The 13,836-nt window shown below is 40.7% G+C and overlaps 1 long non-coding RNA gene across 1 annotated transcript in view; it reads right to left on the reverse strand.

Moving 5' to 3' along the window:
• LOC307226859 overlaps positions 1-13,836 on the reverse strand; it is a 469,238-nt gene that overhangs the window by 16,806 nt on the left and 438,596 nt on the right. Inside the window, exons 9-10 of the long non-coding RNA XR_013843606.1 lie at positions 9,807-9,933; positions 9,095-9,187 (exon numbers count right to left, since the gene is read on the reverse strand). This is a non-coding gene — a long non-coding RNA (uncharacterized lncRNA). The remainder of the gene's footprint in view (positions 1-9,094; positions 9,188-9,806; positions 9,934-13,836) is intronic.

A 13,836-nucleotide genomic window follows, 5' to 3' on the forward strand; every position in this document is an offset into this window, starting at 1 on the left:
TGTGTTTTTATTAGAAGAAAACAGACGAATGATAGAATTGGTTTTGTATAGAATTCACACACAAAATTTTCATAAAAGATCCAGTGGGCACAGTCAGGGAAGTTTCCCAAGTAGCTGATAGCATACATTTTGACCTGACTGAGTTTTTAAAAAGCTATTGGTGTGGTATGAAATGTAAAAAAGTCACTCATTCAGATATTATGGCTTGATGTATGGCTATTATGATTTGAGATGGGGCAGACATGCATTTTTCCACTCCTGAATATGGGGTCAAGGATGTTCAGTACCTGTTATCATTTTCCCCCTAGGGATACATTTGCATCTATACTCCCCTCACTCTGTATATATGCATTAGGAGGGGGAAAGTGGTATCAGAAAAAGTCCACAGAAGGAGATTGTAGAGAGGCAATCACCCCTTTTCATAACAGAAGAAGAGGAGCCTTTGCACGTGAAAGCTTCTGGATCACAGCACATATATAAAATCACACAGAGTTCTTTGTACTGATGTACATTATATGAAACATCTGTGGTTCTCAACCAAACATAGTAGCACGCAGTATCTCAAGGGCCTTGTCCTCTAATTCAGCTTTTGGCTCTCTTTCATTTTGAGTTTGAAGACGGATTGCTTTACAAGGTAAAACAGCCTGCAGGGAATAGCAATTTCCTTTTCCTTGTGCAACAAAATAAATGTAACTTTTAAAACTGTTTATCTTTGATCAAAAATCTATTACTTAGCACACTAAATAAACAGCCCTGTAATTTGTCATAGAATTCATTGCTTCCTGTGGCTATTTTTAGTGTTTTTACATTTGCTGGTCAATTGGTAATGAGAGCTGATAGCCATGCCATTTGTTTCTTATTTTTGCAATGATCTCAGAGAGAGAGAGAGACAGAGAGAGAGAGAAACATTTTGAAATATGAGCTGTACTTTAATGTAACGGATAAACTGCTATGCTGCCAGGAATTTACCCAACATCCCTGCTCAGTAATCATGGAAACTCCAGTAATAACCATAACCCACAACCCACATGCAATAATGCACAAAACCACATGGAACACATAGGTTACATTTCTGTGGCAACATCTCCCCACAGCCTGCATGGCATTCCCGGAGCATGTTAAAGCAATGGCTGAATCACGTTAAGGCATTGTTTTATGAAAATGAACATATTGTAAATTTATGTAACCTTTTAATATCCCCCCCCCCTTTGCTGCTTTGATTTTTATATTTTAGTAAAAACTGTTTGCCTACTACCAGAACACATCCTCAGTTGCATTTGCAAACTCCCTCCTTCCCCAATCCTTTGATAGTTAAAGAAATGGAGGAACACCAATCCCCTTTCATCATCATCATCATTAAGAACATATTCATTCGCTCATTTAGAAAGATTTATAAATCACTTAAACAAAAATCTCTCTAAACGGTGCACATACAGTGGTATCTCGGGTTACAGACGCTTCAGGTTACATACGCTTCACGTTACAGACTCTGCTAACCCAGAGATAGTGCCTCAGGTTAAGAAATTTGCTTCAGGATGAGAACAGAAATCGTGCTCTGGCGGTGCGGTGGCAGCAGGAGGCCCCATTAGATAAAGTGGTGCTTCAGGTTAAGAACAGTTTCAGGTTAAGTACGGACCTCCGGAACAAATTAAGTACTTAACCCGAGGTACCACTGTACTATTTTTCTGTTTTTACACTTACATTCCTGGCTACCACAGCATTTGATCTTTCACCCAAAGTCAAGGTAGAGGATGTGAAAGAGGAACTACATTCCATCACATGTCTCAATGACTACCAGTCTTACCTTTTTACCTTTAAACAGGTAAACTACCAGTAAAATAGGTAAACACGCCAAAGAATCTGGAGACACAAAGTTGGAGAAGCCATTTCATGAGGCTTCATAAAACTCAATTTAGATGGGATCTAGATTAAGTGATTGCAGATTATGAAGTAGAAATGAATTTTCCCCTGAACTGGCAATGGCAACCATATGGGATGGAAACAGGTAACAAAGGGTGTGTCATAACCTTTTGTACCATATAATGAGATAAGTGTACATCAGACACTTCAGTGTGGTTTTTGAAAGTCTCCATATTCTTTAGGCTCTCTGCTTTTTCACTTCCTCCTTTTTGGGACACATTATAGATGATGTGAGCCTCTTAGGAGTGTTAGGCTATAGAGGATCACGTCCCCAAGAAAGCAGTTTTGCTAACTAACCATTAGAGCCTTTCTAAGCCCACACAGCTATAATTCTTCATTCTTCCTTGGCACAAATAAGTCTCACTTCAGAAAGTGAAGCAAGACGCTAATAATATCTGAAGTCCCCTGACAATTTTATATGTTCTGTCAGAAGAACTGAATTTATCTGCACTCACCTGTAGAAATGGATACAGCAACCTTTGCTTAGTGAATCCTTGGCATGGGGTTTATTCTTTCAGTTTGTTAGTTTATATCACTGATCTGTGGAGACCTCGCTGGTTTGGTTAACTATAATCCAACGCCTCCCTTCTTTAAAACAGCCTGAACAGCATCAATGAGAGTGACCCCTGGATTTGGGGGTGATGTCCAACATTGAGAATTTTAGTACAAATAAACAATGAAAGAAAATGTTTAACTCGTCTTGGTGACTTTTTAATCTTTAATTGATGCATCAATAGTATTTATTTTATTAACTAAATCTGTATACCGCCTTATACCTGCTGATCTCAGGGCAGTTCACATTTTAGAAAAAAAGGTGTGTGTGTGTGGGGGGGAGAGACATAACAGAGATGTGTAGAATTATTTATGGTGTGGAGAAAATAAAAAGATACTGAACTGGCCTCAGATACCAATCAGCTTCTTTGTTTTAGTGTGTGCTGACTTCTGCAGCACCACATTAAAAAAAAAAAAAAGTTGGAAAAGTAATTTTTGTTATTGATTAGAATCATATCATAATATCTTAGAGTTGGAAGGGAACCAAGGGTCATCTAGTTTAACCACCTGCAATGCAGGAGTCTCAGCTAAAGCATCCATGACAGACGATCATCCAATGAATTTCTGACCATGGGATCACACCCAGTAGCTCCTTAAGCTTTTTGAAACTGACCTTCTTAAAGTCCAGAGTGCATGTCTGACTACACACAGTTTCCCCTTGTGTCTGCATCATGAAACCCAGGAGAACATGATCACTTCCTCCCAAGTTTTTGAGTACTTCCACTTTGTCAATCGGTTTCTCCCGATTGGTGAGGATCAGGTCCAAGATGACTCCCTTGTTGCTTCTTCCACCCTCTGGAAAATGAAATTGTCAGCAAGGCAATGGAGGAAATTGTTGGATCTTACATTCTTGGCAAAGTTTGTGTCCCAGCAGATATTGGGGAAACTGAAGTCCCCCATGATTACTATATCTCTCCTTTTTGAACGTTTGGTAATCTGCTCAAGTAAGGCATCATCCAAGTCTTCAGTCTGGCTTGTCGGTCTATAGCAGACACCCACAGTAAGGTCACTGTTGTTTCTCTCTCCTACAATTTTTACCCATATACTCTCAATCTGCTTTCCATGCTCCAGGTCATGGATTTCTTCACACTTGTGCACATCCTTTACATATAATGCCAAAATAAAGGTTGATTAAAATAAAGGTTGATCATAAATTCACACACAACACATCTTCAATATGCAACGCACAAACTAACATTGCTTCAGAGATAACACAGTATGATTTTTCAATACAAGACCCCCACCTGCATATCATGAAAATGACAAAAGCTGTATAGAAACAGCTCTTGAGACTGTCAGATCTGAAGGACACAGAGAAAAAGCAAATAAGACAAGCCATTCCTTAAGTTTACTCTAGCCACAAAACTCTGTAGGTCAAAGGAATAATTTCACCACTCGGTGCCACTTGGGAAATGTGCAATGTGGGGGAGACTTACTAGTTACTAAAGTCATACATTAAAAGAGGTGGAAGGGGAAAAAATGATTAAAATATGCATCCATGTGGTAAACTGACCATCTATCAAACCTTGAGTTTGCTAATCACTGTGTTCGTTGAGAAGAACAGCAAGTTGGACTGAACAAAAGCATTCACAATATATAACAAGTGTGTCAGTCTGCCATTCATACATATTTTTTATACTGATAATACAACTTTTATTATATACTACCCTTAAACTGATTATGACTTCAGGTGCCGTCCATAAAAGTAAAACAATAAATCCATACTTAAAATCCATTTAAATCACATATTTGGCTGAGAATTATAAATGTTGAGTAATCAAATAATGAGAAAACCAATAACGAGCATGCATGTGTGAATTGGTGCATAGTTCCTTATATCTTGTCAATAATCTTCTCTGACCAGAAGGCACAAGTGTATAGACTCACTGCACTTGATAAGTGTAGCTTGTCACATCCGTGTGAGCAGCAAACAAAAGTAGCCAAAAAACTTTTCAAAAAGGCATTTGGGTTTTCCAGCTGTGCCTTCTGCAGAGGGTCATGTGTCCAGATTGTCAGGATTAATTTTGCACCATTTTCCATTCCCCTTGCTGTCTTTGTCATGAAAATGAGAAAGCATAATGAGGAGAACATGAGAGGTATTAATAGTCTGTGCTAACTGATTCCATGTCAAAGATAATGGTCACATATCACAGAATGGTGCATTTAACCAGTCTCAAAACCAACACAGGCACGAGGGCTGAAAATGGCATCATGTAATTTCACTGTCACAACCACTTAAAAAAGATTCAGATGCAGTCCTCCCCTCTGTATATAGCCACTGAGGAAGAAGCAAATATACCAGTGCAAAGAATTCTCTATTTTGATGAAAATCATTGAATCATAAGCCATGAAATATTTTTCCCATGAAGTATTTCCTTAGAAGATCCAGGTACAGGGGATGTAATTGCATTGAGAGATCTTTAGTTTCTCGTGGGATGAGCTTCCTGACGTAAACATATCCAGGTATGGTTAAAAAGAGGTTTAGGGATTCAGAAATGTACTCTTGCCCTGCAATGCTCTTCTAAAATGCTTACTGAGCTGACAGGCCTGGTATGAAGACGGTTGCATAACTATTTTCTTCTGCCTGCCAGGTTGGAAAAGCAAAACTCTTGGTGATTCATTCATCCACAGCACTAGACGCTCCTACTTTTAAAAGTCTTTAAATACTTCTGGAGGCAGTAGAACTGGTGTCTGGATGACTTGGCAATCACTTTGTTTTAATAATTGCTGTTTTCAAAATGGACGGATTCTTAACCTCTGTCCTACCCACCGGCCAAATTTTTTCCTTTAACAATCATCCACCTGCCAGTCTAGAATCCTCATGGGGAATTTAAAATGGAAGGATATAGTGTGGAAGCAGCTAGCTGTTTGTGTGAATGTAAACCTGGCTCTTGTAGTAATTTTATTGCCTTATGCTTCCCCACTCTTGTCTAAAAATTTACTAGCAAGTAGACCTGAGATGCCATGATTTGTGCTGCATTAAGCTTCAGCTATAACCTGAAAACAAACAAACAAACAAACAAACAAACAAACAACAATTTTCTGAGGCTTTTTTGAGGATTACTTCTGTTATTCATGGCATACCATGAAGTGATTATGTGCTTCATTGTCATAATACCCTGTGAGATAGATATGTAATATTGCCACTTCTCAGATGGGTAAACGAGGGTGAGAAGAAATAGCTTGGCTTAAAACATACAGAGAGCTATGGCTGAGCAACAAGGATTTAAACCTGGGTCTTCCCAAATTCTAGCATTCTAACCATTCTGACTCACCCAAATCCAATAACTTGGAACTTGTTGCTGTAATGCAACCAGGGACTCAAACCAGGGACCAGGCATCTTCCTCTCTTCAGTCCACCAGAGCAGCTGACAGGTAGAGGGAGCTGTTGCTCTGCTGCAGTACACAGATAATAGCAGGAGATTGGCACTGTAGCCAGGTGTTCTAGCATTCCAACACAGTCCTGGCTATTATTTTATTTCCACAAATTTCAATACCACAGACATTAAGACATAATATCATAGTGGTGAACAGCACAACCCTCCCCAATATAATTACACTCATGAATAAAGTACAAAATGCATCACAAAACATTGGATCATAGATGATAGATAGATAAATAAATAAATAGATAAAAAGATAGATTAGATAGATGATAGATGATAGATAGATAGATAGATAGATAGATAATATGGATAACTTGTTGCTTCATCTGAGCAACTCATTGCTAAAGTCTGCTGTGTACTTGTCTGCAGAGCAACTGGCTTTGTGCTGAATTCATTCACACACATCAGAGTGGAAGGCAAAGAACTGTGTGAAGTACATTTGTCTGAGTCCCACCCTTTTCCAGGAGTTAATTCCTGTGGGTTTTTTTCCTGGGGGTACGCAGAGGTACACATACCACTAAATATTTTGTGAATCTTTGTACTTTAGTCCATTTACTTTATTTATTTTTCCTGATTTGAACTATAAAGTGGTGATTTTCTTGAGTCAAATGAGAGTACCCGTAAACATTTTTAAAGAAAAAAAATCACTGATTAATTCAACTGTGAAATATGGATAATGGAATATTCCCCCAAGGCATTGCTACAAACTGTGCACTTTCCCCCATCTGAAAGACCCAAGAAAGTCCAGGAGTGCCTAGTATGTCTCACCATTTTGAAATGTGCATATTCTGGGCATACTTATATGTTGCTCAGCTGTTTTTCATTGTGAAGGACACTTTTTCAAGTTCTGTGTTTATTATTTACTTATATGCGACTTATCTGCAAAAATGGCTTTCAAAGCTGTTACATGTTTCCGTCATTGGTTTTGTAAGATCTCTTCCCATGGTGACAGCTAATCTTACAGATTAAATAAATCTCACACAAGATTGACCTGGATAATACCCCCAATAGATATCTCCAAAGAGATAAGAGTAAGATTCCACAGAACCATAACATTGTCAAAGTAGAGATGATGGTCATAAGAATGTGGCCTGTCTAGTTTTCAATTGAACACACTTCTAAAAACCTCAGTGCAAAAAAGCTTCAGTAAAATAAATAAAAATTAAGGAAGGTTGACGCCTACAATGTTAGCTCAAAAGCTGTGAATAGTTCCTGGCCTATATGTGATGGAAGAGCCTTGCCATGTTCTAAGACAAGAGGTGGGCAACCTGTGTCTGTCCAAACATTGTTGGATTACAGATCCCGTTGGTGGTGTTGGGCGCCTAAGATTGTCCATGTCCTAAAAAATGTGCATTAGGATCTTTAGAAAGGAGGGAGTCAAAATATCATCACTACTCCTGCTGGAATATTATTTATACTATTGGGCAAATGAATCACATCGTGACTCATCTCCCAAAACATCGTGACAAAAATAAATAAATAACAAATAGATGAAGAAACAGCACGTCTCCTTTCTCAGAAACCTGATGAAGGCCGTTTCAAAGGAAACAAATGTCAGCTGTGTGCATGTGTGTGTGTGTGTGTGTGTGTGTGTGTGTGTGTGTGTTTGAGGCTCATTCCTATGAATAGATGGATAATTTTAAAATACCCTTAGGCTTCAAAGACGATTAACAAGTGATTTACCCCCCCCACCCCCTTTGATGATGCAAATGGTGACGATGACAGCTTTGTTTTCTCCTAGGTTGGGAGGGAAAGGCTGGTAGTAGGTACAATTAATTCAGCGCAAGTTGTTTAATGCAGTCCTCACAACTTTCACGAGATCTGCCAAGAGATCCAGGCAGAAGATTGGCTTGGGTTGCTCAAGCAGCTGTTCAGCTTCCCACTTTGCTAGAAGTACATTGTCGCAGTAAGCAGCTGCTGAGAGTGTGGGAGAGAGATACTGTCAAATCGAAGCAACAGCAGCACTCAGAATTGAAAGAACGTCAATAGCAACAGCTCGAGAAGATGAACGGAGGGCAGTAAACAGCCTGCAGGAGTCAGCACAGGCAGGGCCAGCCAAAGACATATGCTACCTGAGGACAAGATGGCACCTCTCCCATTCCACATAAAAAGTAGAGCTGACTGGCAGTTAATGCTGGTAACACAACAGAGTTCTCTACTATACCTGAGGGCAGCAGGCTGGCTTAGAGGGCACAGGACAGCTTGCATGGTTCACATAGTTCTCTCCAGTGTCTGCCTCTCGCTGCCTGAGGCAGTTGCTGCACTCTGCCGAATGGTAGGGCTGGCCCTGTTCATTGGCACAGATCACAGAATCATGGCCTTTTAAGCCATCTTTTCCAACTCTGATCAACGCAGGAAATCCAGAACTAGATCATTTCCAAAGATGGCTATCTGGCTTCTGCCATAAGACCACCAGCAAGGGAGAGCCGCCTTCCTTCAGACAACTAGTTCCCTTGTCAAACTGTGCTTATGTTTAAGGGGTTTCTCATGATGTTCAGCCCAAATCTACCCTCCTGTAACTTTGGATCAAGCCCTGCCTCCTGGAGCAGCACGAAAGAATCTTTTCCCTGTTCTATGTGATGCCCCTTCAGGGATTATGTATCTTCTCTTGATGTTATCATCCATGCTAGCCATGGCAGAGCTAATGCGCTGTATGCAGAAGGTCCAAGGCTTTAGTCTAATGTATCCTGTGACCTGAGAAACTTGCCATTTTAAATATTCCATGTGTCTGACTAGAATGGCAGACTCCATATCATGATACTCAGCCAGTCGTGTATCAAACCTGCACCTGTTTTACTCCATGGGTTTGTCTGGGAGGAAAAAGCCTAGCTATCTCCACCCTACTTCTCACCTTGTATAGGTGAAGTCTAGTGTTAATTGCATCTTCCTGCAGCATCCTCCGCCCATGTGGGACCCCCTTCCCTTATTTGTCAATTGCTCCTCCAGCTGTCACTCACAATCACTCCAATTAAATAACATAAAAATGGCACCATGCCTATAGATTTCATCAACCACCAGCAGCTGCAGTGACCCTAGGTGTAAGCTTTTGATATGTTACTTTGCCTAGTACAGGACTAGTTAGACCAGTGTTTTTCTTTCCCATTGGATTGTGAGAGACTCTGGCACAGCCTTTGCAGCGTAACATCTTCCAACAGAACTTGGTAGAATAATCACCATAGCATCATAGCAGCGGCTTTTCAAATATTGCTTTCAGTAGCCGCACTGTCATGCCTTACCTCTCAGTGTTTTATGCCCATGTTGATTCAAATGTCCAATGAAGTCCAACATTCGGCTTCAAAATTACAAGATTCTTCAAGCTGTTAACAATTCTGAAAAGGTACAGATTCAGGCATTATAAATCCACACATATCTGAGAAAAGCAGAAACTAAAATAGTGGAAGAAAACCTGAAGTAAGACATATAACTATAGGGATGGTAATAAATTAGAAAGGGAATTCAATTCTTGCTAAGGTTTGGCGCTTGAATAACAAATCCAACACTTCAATAACTTCACTTACATTCTTTGTGAAGGGTCTGGCATCATAGATTATTTACTACCCTCACATCTGTATGATAAATAATAGCTTAGGAGTTCCATTTTTTCTGCTACTTCAATTAAAGTGTTTCTTTAAAAATATCCTCAATGCAATTTTAAGGCAGGAGATGTGAGCCTGCTTTCTAAATCACTGAAGCAAAAGAAATCATCAGATATATTCATCCAATGGTTAGGTTTCCCAAATCAGTAGTAATGGTGGGATTTCTGCTGCTAGTTATGTGGTTCATAGTACAGATTTTTGTTTAATATGCATCTTCTTCAGAGTCAAACACATAAGTGCTCCCTTCTTAACTAGTTTTTAAAATGCTTGTTATAATACATGCAATACTTCTCATTTGTCACTAGGTGTCACTATAGCATCACCTACACTCTAGGAAAAAAATAAGCATTACCTTCATAGGAACCACAAGGATAACTCCCTGGAAAACTGTCCATCCTTAATAATGCTCTATGACAGGCTGAGAGAAATCATCCTTGTTCCACTCATGGAGCCTGCATTGTGTTCATACAAACAACAACCTTGAAAGAAAGTCAAATAGAATTACGATGTGAGTATAAGAGAATTTTGCGATCACATGGGTCTAGGATAGTACAAATGTATGGTGTAATATAAGTCCTGCAATTTGGCCACGTATTATCATTGCTGTGAGAAAACTGTCACCAGCATTTTAAGAAGGGACAATAATATTCTTTCTCTTCTAAAAAGCATCAACATACTGAGTAATCAAGAGCTATCTGCTCTGAAATGTGTGGCTTACAACAAGCTCAAAAAGTGGAGGGAATTAAACCTTGAAGGTCTAGAGGGGATGCTGAATTTCAAGCTGCAGAAATCCAAAGCCAGCATTTACAGCACTGAGCAATGGTTCTAGGTCATCGGAGCTCAAGCTGTTCAAACACCCACTAGAATATTTTGTTTCCCATCGGTGTGCAAACAGGAAGTTGAGAAAAAAGGAAGTTGAATGAACCAATTTCTATAGCTCACTGCAAGCCTTGTGTGTAGGAAGCCCACAGGATTTTGCAGCCTGCCAAATACTGTGGCTGTGTTTCATTTTTCCCCTGGTTTTGTTTGGATAATAATTTACAAACACTGAGATGAGTTTACCATATAGAATGGCAAATTAAAATAATCAGAACAAAAACAGCTTCTGTGATATAATTTGTAGGGAACAGATCGAGTAAATGGCGGAGCTTAAATAAAGCATAGCACCTGGTAATTTTATAACTTTTAGGAAATTGGAGTGTACGGGCAGGAAAACAGGAGGTCTTGTTCTGTTTTATCTATTGAATGAGGGGTGCTCCACTTGATCTGTTTTTATTTCAGCAAGATGCAGCTTTCTGTGAAAGTGGTAAGAACTGAATGCGTGGCAAAAGAGCCATCTGATGGTTTCACTGAGACCCCAGATGGCAGCTCATCTTGAAGTTACGACAAAATATTTAAAAGTGGATTGAGCGGTGGTATCAGGCATGGTGAGCATCAGGGCTGTTTCCCCCTACATTTCAACTTTCATACATAGGATGCAGCCTTATGGTGAGCCTTGTACTGGTCCATCTAGCTCAGTATTGTCCAATGGCTGGCAGCAGTTCTCCAGGATTTCAGGGAAGGAGAGGTGTGAAGAACTGAACCTGGGACCTTCTACATGCAAAGCAGATGCTCTACCACTGAACTATGGCCCTTCCCAGTAAGCTGCCTTTCAGCATGAACACTGGATTTGATCCAAAGTATCCCTTCTTCCAAAGGAAGAACTCTTCCTCTACTAGAGACATCCCACTGGGGCAGGTTGGTTTCTGATAACACATTTTCTGTGTAGCCATTTATAATTGGTATCCTGATAAACTGGCATCTCTCCATGTAGTGATTGGAGGCTCAGATGCCTGGGCAGGCTGGGTCATCCTCTTATATACCTGCTGGGATTGACAAGTCATCTGACCCTCACCTGAATCTCATAGCTCTCTTGTAGCTGCCTCTGATTAGTTATCATTTAACTCTTGGAAATAATTGGGGGAAATAATTAGCATTACACGTCATGTGCATGGAAGTTGCTGAACCAATTAACCAACTAGAAGGATTACTGCTAATAGCACCAGTTATCCTATAACTTGATATTGCTGGATAGTTTTGATGAACTGCAAAAGCATTTTTAGTTTGCTTTCTGTTGTCACCCTAGAACTTTTCTGTATTAGTGCCACTTTGTTTTCTACGATTCCTTGCAAATGAAGGAAAACAGCTTTTCTGCTAGTATATGTTGATAATATAATTTTGGTTACTGAGGACAAACAAGATTGTACAAAAACAAGATTGGGCGCAGGACTGGCCAGGACATAGGCATCCTGACTGTGACAAAGGTGACCTGTGTGCTTGCTTGCTTGATTAACAGCTGTTGGGAACTTCAAGGTCCCTGCTTTAACTTCTTATGGTCTTTGTACTGGACCTGGAGACTCTAATAGAGAGCATTCCATGTCAAGAAGGAGGGCAAGTGGGCACTCTATCAAATGACAGGGCAGGAGTTACATGGAGCAGGGCCTTTTCACTGGTGGTGCCCATTTGTATGCCTCGCTCTTCCCAGACCTGCTCTCTTTTGGCCTGTATTTTGGAGCTTTATAATTTAGGAAGACTTTGGAAGAACTGGTTGACAAGTCTTATCGGTTACTGACGTATCAGCGGGTTTTATTTGCTGCTATTCTGTGCTTCTGGTGCACCAGGCTTTACACCAGTGTAATAGAGTTGGCCAGGATGCCAGAAGGGATACAATTTACAAGCTTTCTCCATTATCTGCACAGCAGGGGGTGTTCAGTCAACAATGCAGAGGCTGAGCTGAAGCATTCCCTGATGGCTACCTGCTTTCAGCAATAGGGGTCGATGTTTGGTAGTACCCAATTGTTTAGCCGTCAGATTCTAGAGCTCCCTATTGGTGGCTCTTAGGTAATTCACAAAATACGGAGTCCATTCATAAAACATTGTGTTCATTCATAAAACAGTAACATAAATCTTCATTGCTACATATTGGGTGTATATTTCAGCGGTTGAATGTACAAGTTTATGGCCATGCTGTAGTGTAGTGCTTATGCAACTGTGAATAAAAGGTGGCTGGGCTCATTGTCTCGGGGTTTGGGGGGGAGAGGTGACAAAACTGATTTCCAATAAGTGCCCCCCCCTTTATTTCCATAACAAGTCCTTGAGTCTGTACTCTGAATAGTGACACCAGGGACCTAGAAGGTGAAGGGCTTGTCAGTCCAACCACTGCACAGTCTCATCAGGGATGACCTGAAGGCAATTGGAGCAATTGGGCCAACTTGGGCCCCATGGGCTGCTCCTAAGGGGGCCCCTGCACCAGGGCAATCCAGATGGATTTTATTTTGCAGACTTTGGCTGTGAACTGGGGCCCTACAAAAAAAAATTCAAGCTGCACCCCACTGCTTCAAATTGGCTAGCCCTGAGTCTAATAGCTGCTGGGCCAGAGTTGCCCTGCCCTTGCATGAAGTCTTGGGTTTGCAATTTTGGGAAAGGGGAGAGTGTGGCACTGGGGAGCGGGCAGGCTGGTGAGGCCCCCTAGACTTAGAGGCCTGAGTTGCCCTGCCCTTGCATGAAGTCTTGGGTTTGCAATTTTGGGAGAGGGAAGACTGCCCGCTGAGGAGCGGGAGGGCTGGCGAGGCCCCCCTAGATTTAGAGGCCCTAGGTTTCAGCCTACTTAGCCTATACATAAATCCGGCACTGCTCAGCACAGTGTGGCTAGGACCTGAAACCACCCTAAAACAGCTCCCATATATTTGAAGAGATGTCAGTTGACTATATTGGGAGTTCTATGGGAGTTCTAGGCAATTTATGGACAAAGTCCCTTCTTGACATCGCTGGAAAGGTCTTGTCATCCCATATGAAGAAGAGTTTGGTCTGCTTAAGCTTGGTTTTGTAAAAAGAGAAAGGGGTTCCTCCTCTGAGATGAGAGAGGTCTGCTCTCAAGAGGTCTACAACAAATCTGATTTAAGCAAATGTGTGTGTGGGTTTTTCAAGTCTTAACCTGACACTTTGGCCTTATGAAATAGTGGAGGTATTACTGTACTGCAAACACAGGCCAGTCACTCACAGAAACAGCAGTGTCTTGTGGGGGAAGCAGTTTGGTAACCCATGCCAGCTTTATTTAGGCTGGCAATCAATAAGCACAGATCAGGCCCTCTGCCAGCCCACGCTGGCTGTGAGAGTAGCTAGGGATCCAACAGGTTCGGAATTTCATTCTGGATCAGGGAATATTTTAATGTTGTTGTGTTTTTTTTTTTTTTAAAAAAATATATTATGAAGTTTTCCTTGTCATCTTGTGATATTTTAAATTCTGTGTTAGTAAAAACATCACGGTGCATAAAATATTCTACATACTGGGATATAGGATGATGTTCTGAAGATAATTCATATTGTACCATGGTGATGCCAAC

This window comes from Podarcis cretensis (assembly GCF_951804945.1).
Source record: "Podarcis cretensis genome assembly, chromosome: 11".
In the NCBI taxonomy this organism is placed as follows: Eukaryota; Metazoa; Chordata; class Lepidosauria; order Squamata; family Lacertidae; genus Podarcis; species Podarcis cretensis.